This window comes from Leptopilina heterotoma, unplaced genomic scaffold (genome assembly GCF_015476425.1).
Source record: "Leptopilina heterotoma isolate Lh14 unplaced genomic scaffold, ASM1547642v1 Lhet_430, whole genome shotgun sequence".
Classification (NCBI taxonomy): Eukaryota; Metazoa; Arthropoda; class Insecta; order Hymenoptera; family Figitidae; genus Leptopilina; species Leptopilina heterotoma.
In genome coordinates this window covers 1460324-1468237 of record NW_025111082.1, presented here as the reverse complement: position 1 = coordinate 1468237, position 7914 = coordinate 1460324, and positions in this window count along the sequence as shown.

The window sequence follows — 7914 nt, the reverse complement described above, 5'->3', positions numbered from 1 at the left end:
GTTCCTGGATTGTGGTTGATCTCCTTCTCTCCTTTGTCCACAAAAGTAAAACAAACAGGTTTGTTTTTACAATCCTTGTGGGAATGATCAGGAGAGCCACATTTCCAGCAAATCTTGCCTCGGTCCGGCTTCTGACAGGTTTTTGACAGATCCCATAGCAAAGACACCTGAAGCATCTGTCCACCTCGATTCTAGGCCGGATCCTGCAATTAATCCAGCCGACCTTCACCCTGGCCGTCTTCAGTAGCGCATCCGCGTCTGCTTCCTGGAGTTGCACAATGGCAAGTTTTTCTCCACGGCTTAGGGGAATAAGTCGACAAGACATTTCCAAGTCAGTCCTGCCCAAAGTTTGTCGGACCGCCTGGGTTACCTCCTCAACATTCGTTGCCTCGTCTAGGTCTCTAATCTCTAGAGACCTTTTTGTCACAATATGTGAGACGTCCGCCTTATCCTTAAGGGCGTTAGCCACTTTTTTACTAAAAATAGAGACCTCTTGATTTCTTCGAAGAACGACAAGCATCTCTTGCTTTCTAGACCTCTTGATTGACAGGATTTCTGTCCCAGTGTCAGCTGGATTGTCGGACGCCTTCATATGAGCAAGGATTTTTTCGTAAGACTCATTACATGTCACCCTTATTCTGATTGTCTCCGTATTTCTCTTTTTTACTTTAGAAGTCGAATTCGTCATCTTCTCTTTCTCTGTCTCCTTTTCATTTTTTTTCTTTTTCTTCTTTTTGGAAACTTTTCTCCACTGTTTCTCGCCACTAACAGTCTGAGGCCCATTTGAGGAAGAACTTTTATCCTCCTTCAGGACTTCGTCAGACTGTTTTTTCTTCGGCACTCTCTCTTCCGGAGACAACGAAGCTTCTCTTTTCTGAGCTTGTGCCGAAGAAGTCTGTCCCTTTGATTTGGGTTTTGGCGTCTCTGGATTGCGTTTTAGAGTATTTAACGCTCTTGCAGGACTAGCCATGCGGAATACTCCAGGCGTCTCCAATGTTTTTAGGAGCTTATCAGCTGACGCCTGAAGAGTTAAGCCTGAGCTTCTTACGGTTCCGAAAACCTCCTTAGCGATGTTTACTCTAACGTTGAGTTCATTTGGGGTGTTTTTTATGTACGCCCCTTCAATCACGGGGGTGTAAAGGAACCTCTCCTTTGATGTGTAGCTCCTTTCTGTAACTGCACTTCGGCAGCAGGAGCTACAGCTATATTTTAAGTGACACTATTTCTCCGGTTCCAATTTTCTCTTCACCTTCTTGAACAATCTCAATTATGTCCATATTTTCTATTTTATTATTCTCCATGTAATCATTTTACCAGCGCATCGACTGTGGAGGGGCGGGTCGGTATAGTTGGAAACGGCTGGACCCTCGGACGTATCCTACCCCAGTTCCCTGAGGCCCAACCACCGCTTAGCCGGTCCTGGAATACACGGACGGACCGGACTCGCCCTGAGCAATATGGATTCCGACCTCCATATTCACCACAGACTCCCCTGATCAGGGTCCCGAAGGGGCTGGCTCCTGATTCCTTACCTCGGATGACACATCGGCAGAGCGAGCTCACATCAACCCCAACGCCCCGCCCACCGAAAACAAATGAACGAAGTTTCGGGGTACTCCCAGTGGTCCGAGGAAGGAAACAATCATATGGGTGTGATAAGTGTATTGTGAATATGTGTGAATAGATGTATAAGTGGTGTAATTGTGTGCAACCCATTTATGTGTAGAGAAGTGTATGTGTAGAGTGTACTGTTTGGTTGCCCTTTGGTGGAAAGCCCCGCCACCACTGCAAGGTCCACCGAACATATCCAAGATGCCAGACGTGTCTGGCAGCGAACCCACTTCTCCCAGCACATCAAAGAAATCAGTCGTATCTGGCAGTGGACCCACTTCTCCCAGTCCATCAAAGAAATCAATGATGTTCGGCAGTGGATCCACTTCTCCCAGCACATCAAAGAAATCAATGACATTTGGCAGCGGGCCCGCTTCGCCCAGCACGTCAAAGACATCAATGATGTTCGGCAGTGGACAACCAGCGGTGGAGATTATTATTATTATTATTATTATTATTTTTTTTGCTTAGGGACTTTTGGGAAATCTGCCTACAGATACCTTGGATTCCGGTACTCCAAGGTTATATGGCGTTGGTATGATAAAAAAAAAACAAAAAGAAATATAAAAAAAGAAAAATAAATAAATGTTATAATAAATTTAACAAACTGGCGACCTACTACCAGCCCGACCCACTAAAACCCGTAACCCTTCTTTTAGAGCCCTTTACCCTCCCTCGGAACTGTCATAAGACTTTAGCCTTCGAGGGTGGCGCTCCAACTCTGTCGCTAATGCGACTTTCTGCTTTTCTCTGCGGTCAGCCTGGGTTAATAGTTAAAAATTCAAAACTATTTCAATATAAAAGCGGAATTAACAGCACAACAATAATTAAAAATAACAAATGTGTAATTAAGTGTAAAAAATCAGAAGATAAAATTATAAACGGATATATAAAAAAAAGAAAAAATAAACGCGTATAAAAAATTGAAAACATAAAACTGTACAAAGATGAATAAAAAAAAAAAAAAAAACACAAACAATTAAAAAATGTATAAGGACAAATAAATCACAAAATAAATTAATAAAAAACAAACGAATAAATTAAAAGCTGTTTAAATTACGCTTTTTGGCGGCCGTCGAGATCCTTCCTCGACATAACCGAGATTATGAAGTTCTCGACTTGCCGCCAATTCTCCTCTGACTGGGTCATCAGCGATACCATGTTCTCCGGTGTAACTTGACTGTTTACACCTTCGAACATGGCCCGCCTCTCCAAGTCCCAATTCTTGCATGAGAAGAGGGTGTGCTCCGCGTTGTCCTCAGGGAACTGGCAATATGCACACACCTCGTTCTCGCGTAATTTAAAGCGACACAGGTACGAGTTAAAACACCCGTGACCTGTGAACGCCTGAGTCAAGTAATAGGAAACCTGACCGTGTTTCCTATTTATCCAGGTGGCGAGTGCCGGGATAAGGCGATAAGTCCATCGACCTTTCTCCTCACCATCCCATCTTTCTTGCCATCTTTCTATGAGCCTGTGCCTCGCTTCTTTGCGGATCAGGCCCTTGCTTGGTCTTAATTCCTCATCCAAGGAACTTCTTTCTTTAGAAAAGAGAAACATTTCTTCCCTTTCCCTCGCCAAAAGATCTTCTGGCGGGACACTTGCAAGGACCTGCACAGCACTCGTAGATACCGTCTTATATGCAGAGATGATACGCGTTGTTATCGATCTCTGCGCCGACAGTATCTTTTCACAGATGGTAACACATATTTTGCTCCTCAGGGATGGGGCCCATGCTGGTGCTGCGTAGAGCATTTTAGCATGGGCGACACTCGCCACCAGTCTTCTTTTTTGTTCACGGGGTCCGCCAACATTTGTCATTAACCGTGAAAGATTAGCCGCACACTCGATCGCCTTATTCGACGCCGTAGCCATGTGGTGGTGTAAGTTTAACCTTCCATCCAACTCCACAAAAAGGTATTTAATTTGTTTACTCCACTTGACCTCGAATCCGTCTATCACGATTCGTGGGAGCTCATAACCACGTCTGTCTGTGACCAGCAGTGCCTCGGTCTTTTCCAGGGCCATTTCAAGACCTCTGGTATCCAGCCAGCTTTTTGCTAGTCGCAGACATTCGTTCACCAATGTCCCAAGAGCCTCCTCACTCTCGGCAGTGCACACGAACAACGCGTCGTCCGCAAAGCCGATGATCACCGCACCTTCGGGCAGATCCATTCGCAGAAAATCATCATAAGATACATTCCATACAAAAGGACTCACCCTCGAGCCTTGAGGAGCCCCACGCTGCATCTCTTCCCTGAGAGTGCAGGTGTCTCCCTCATATATAACCCACCTGTCGCTAAGATAATTATCCATTATCCGCAACAAGTAGGGCGGCATATTTTTCTTTTCCATCGACTCGATGAGATCTTTCCATCTTGCGGAATTAAACGCGTTGCGTATGTCAATTGCTACCAACGCGCAGAAGCTCTTCTTTTTCCCAGGTCCCAATTTGTTTTTTCCTGCTTTGGCTATGTCCACAACTGCCTGGATGGCATCAACTGTGGACTTGCCTTTACGGAACCCAAATTGGTGATCCGATAGACTATTCTGTCCGGTCAAGTGGCTTTGCATTCTCTGCAGAACCATATCCTCTAGAAGTTTACCCATCGTATCTAGCAGGCATATAGGCCTGTATGATGAGACTTTATCTAGAAGTTTTTCACCTTTCCTCAGGAGGACTAACCTCTGTCGCTTCCAGTCGCGGAAGAACTCTCCTCTCTCAAGGCAAAGATTAAAGCATCGAAGCAGAATCTGAGGTGAAGTGTCGATTACCAACTTTAGGATCTCGTTACTTATCCCATCGATACCAGGCGCCTTGCCTGTTTTCAATCTTTTGCCTGCTTTTTGCAGTTCACTAAGTGTGAAGAGTTCTTCCTCTTCGACTTTGCAAAAACTCCAGTCCCTTCTAAGGTATAGTTCCGCAGGAGGAAACAAAGAATTTATTATCTTTCTGACCCAATCGGGATTGTCCAGGCCGGGGGTCTTTTGCCTCGTCACTAATTTCTTAGTCACGATTTTAAAAGCCAGACCCCATGGGTCCTTATCGACTTCCTCGATTAGGTCCTTCCAGCTACGGCGTCGCGACTTGCGGATCTCTTTCTTGAGGTTCTTTTTCGCCTCCTTGAAAGCCTCTTTCAGCAAGGGATCTCCCTTAGATCGGGTATATGTCCTTCTTGCTTTGAGGCATTCCTTCCTCAAGGAGGCTAGCTCCTCTGACCACCAGTGCAAGGATTTTCTTACGGGAATGGCGCCTTTGCGTGGCATTGACGCATTGCAAGCGGTGACTATCATGTTTCTCACCGCTCGCACCTTCCCATCCAGACTGCTCGGCCTCTTCACCCAGCCCAAGTCCTCAATCAAAAGGGCTTCTCTTAGGGACCGGCCGAACTTTTCCTTGTCGAGTCTCTTCATATTCCACGAGGAGGTTTTGCGACTAGGAACATCCTGTCTTTTTTCTCCTCGTGTGCCTCCCATCGAGACTGAGAACTCAATGTACTGGTGGTCACTTGCGGTATATTCCTCTGAGACCCGCCAGTCGCTTATGCGGCTAAATAGTTTAGACGATGCGATCGTTAGATCTATAATTGATCCGATCGCACCTCGTCTAAAAGTCCATGTATTGCCTCGGTTCACAGCTAATAAGTCGTTTCTAGAGATCATTTCTCCAATACGAATTCCTCTCTTGTCGAGTCTCGTCTCACCCCACTCTGGCGACTTTGCGTTAAAATCGCCAGTGATAATGACATCCAGCCTGGATTCTGTGAGGCTCGCTTCTAGGTCTTCGATATTGGCTTCGAAGTTTGTCAGTGGGTCGTTGGGTGAGAAGTAACAGCTATACATACGTATATTAGCTACCTCTATCCACACGAACCCACTGCTCGTCTCCAGAAACTTGTCAACCCGCAATTCTGGGTTGCACAGCTTTATAGCGGCTCTCTTCGCCTTATCCTGATACCAAGGGGCGAGATCGCTTCCTTGATACTGCTCACTGCAGAACAGGATATCGACCTCATTTTCCCTTGCTGTTTGCATTAGGAGCAACTGTGCATCCTTACTTGTATGCAGGTTGACCTGCAAAAATTTTAAGGGTTTGCCCTTTTAGTCTTTTGCAGTTCTTCCCTGTAAACCGGGCAGGCTCTCTTTCCGGACTCATGATCCGTTTCTGGCTTCCCCAGGTCCAAGCAAGTAAGGCATTTCGGCTTAACGTTACAGCTCTTCGCGAGGTGTCCCTCTCCGCCGCATCTCCGACAGTTTTTACTTCTGTCGGGGCCTTTGCAGGTTCGGGTAGAGTGTCCGTAGGCTTAGCACTTTTGGCACATAGCTACTTCAACATGCTCGCGAATTTGAGCATTTATCCAGCCGATTTTGATTCGGCCAAGTTTAAGCAGAATGTCACTTTCTGCTTCTGCGAAGCGGATTAGAGCAACGTTAGTTCCTTTGTAGCGCGGCAGTAATTTGCACTCTATAGGCAGGTCGGATTTGCCCAGCTTTTCTTCCAATGCTGAAGTCACCTCACTCTCTGTAGTGGCTTCATCCAGGTCTCTGATTTCTAGAGACCTCTTATTTACAAGAGGTATGACCTCGGCCTTGCCATGCAGGGCCAAGGACAGACTTTTCGCAAATTTTAAGGTCTCTCCACCCTTTTTTACTATCAGGAGAACTTCCTGTTTAAAAGTTCTCCTGATTTTCTGTACCACGGTGCCTGTATCTTCAGGTTTAACCTTTTCTTTTATCAGCGGCAAGATACCGTCGTAAAACTTTGGGTCTATTGCCGTGATCTTCACAGCTTCCGTGGACCTGAGTTTCGAAGGGGGCTTCGTGAGCTCTTTTTTCTCGCCTTGGGTCTTTCTTCCTGGAGCCTGTTTCTTTCTTTTTCCAACAACTTTAAAGTCATCCTCAATGTCCCTGTTGGTTGTCCGTTAGTGAAAAGTCCCGCCACCACGGCAAGGTCTACCGAACATATCCAAGATGACAGTCGTGTCTGGCAGCGAACCCACTTTTCCCAACTCATTAAAGAAATCAATCATGTCTGGCAGTGGACCCACTTCTCCCAACCCATCAAAGAAATCAATGATGTTCGGCAGCGGATCCACTTCTCCCAGCACATCAAAGAAATCAATGACATTTGGCAGTGGATCCGCTTCTCCCAGCAAGTAAAAGACATCGATGATGTTCGGTAGTGGACAACCATCGGCGGGGATTATTATTATTATTATTATTATTATTATTATTATTATTATTATTATTATTATTATTATTATTATTGTTGAAGTTGCATGGGGAAATATGCTTAAGTACCTGGGAGTGTGGTTGGACAAACGTTTAAGTTTTGGCCAACATATTAACATCTCAACACTCAAAGCCACCGAATGCATGGGAAACCTCTCGAGGATGATGCCCAATATCGGTGGCCCCAGGGAAAATAAACGAAGACTGGTGGCGACTGTGGTTCAATCAAAGCAGCTTTATGCTGCCCCTGTATGGGCTTCAGCCCTTAAGATCCACAGCATCTCTGACAGACTTCTCTCGGCCCAGAGAGAGCCAGCAAGGAGAATAACGTCAGCCTTCAGAACGGTGTCTGATTGCGCTCTTCGGGTGCTTGCTAGATTACCGCCAATGGATTTGTTAGCGATGGAAAGGCAGGAGAATTTCCAGCTCTCCAAAGATCTAGTAGGCAACCCGGAGCGTAGACAAAGACTCAAAGCTCTAATCCGCTTAGAGTCAAGAAAAAGACTCGTTCTGAGTTGGCAGGAGAGACGGGATGGGGAATTGAAAGGTAGATGGACTCATCGCCTAATTCCCCACCTCGGCACATGGTTGGAAAGACAACACGGTGAAGTAGGCTACTACCTTACACAAGCGATGTCGGGTCATGGTTGTTTCGGACAGTACATCTATAGGTTTAAAATAGAAGCAGACGCGAAATGTGTGTACTGTAACGGTTCGGGTGACGACGAAGCAGAGCACACTGACGACGCGGAGCACACGCTTTTTTCCTGCGGGCACTGGCGTGAACTTAGGGAAGCCATGTTTTCGGCCGTGGGCACTGAAGTCACGGTCGAGAATATGGTTTCAATTATGTTGCAGAGCGCGGACTCATGGCGAGAAGTCGAGACTTTTGTCATCGAAGTCATGAGGAGGAAGGAGAACGACAGAAGGGCGAGATTACCCTGGAGAATTCCTGCTGCTCGGCGGGGCGCTCGCGGAAGACGGAGGAGACCTTAATTGGAACTCCTCCCTCTTCGGCTGGCGCCTTTTTAAGGACTTGGATCTGGAAGTAGGTAAGGAGACCTCCACTGG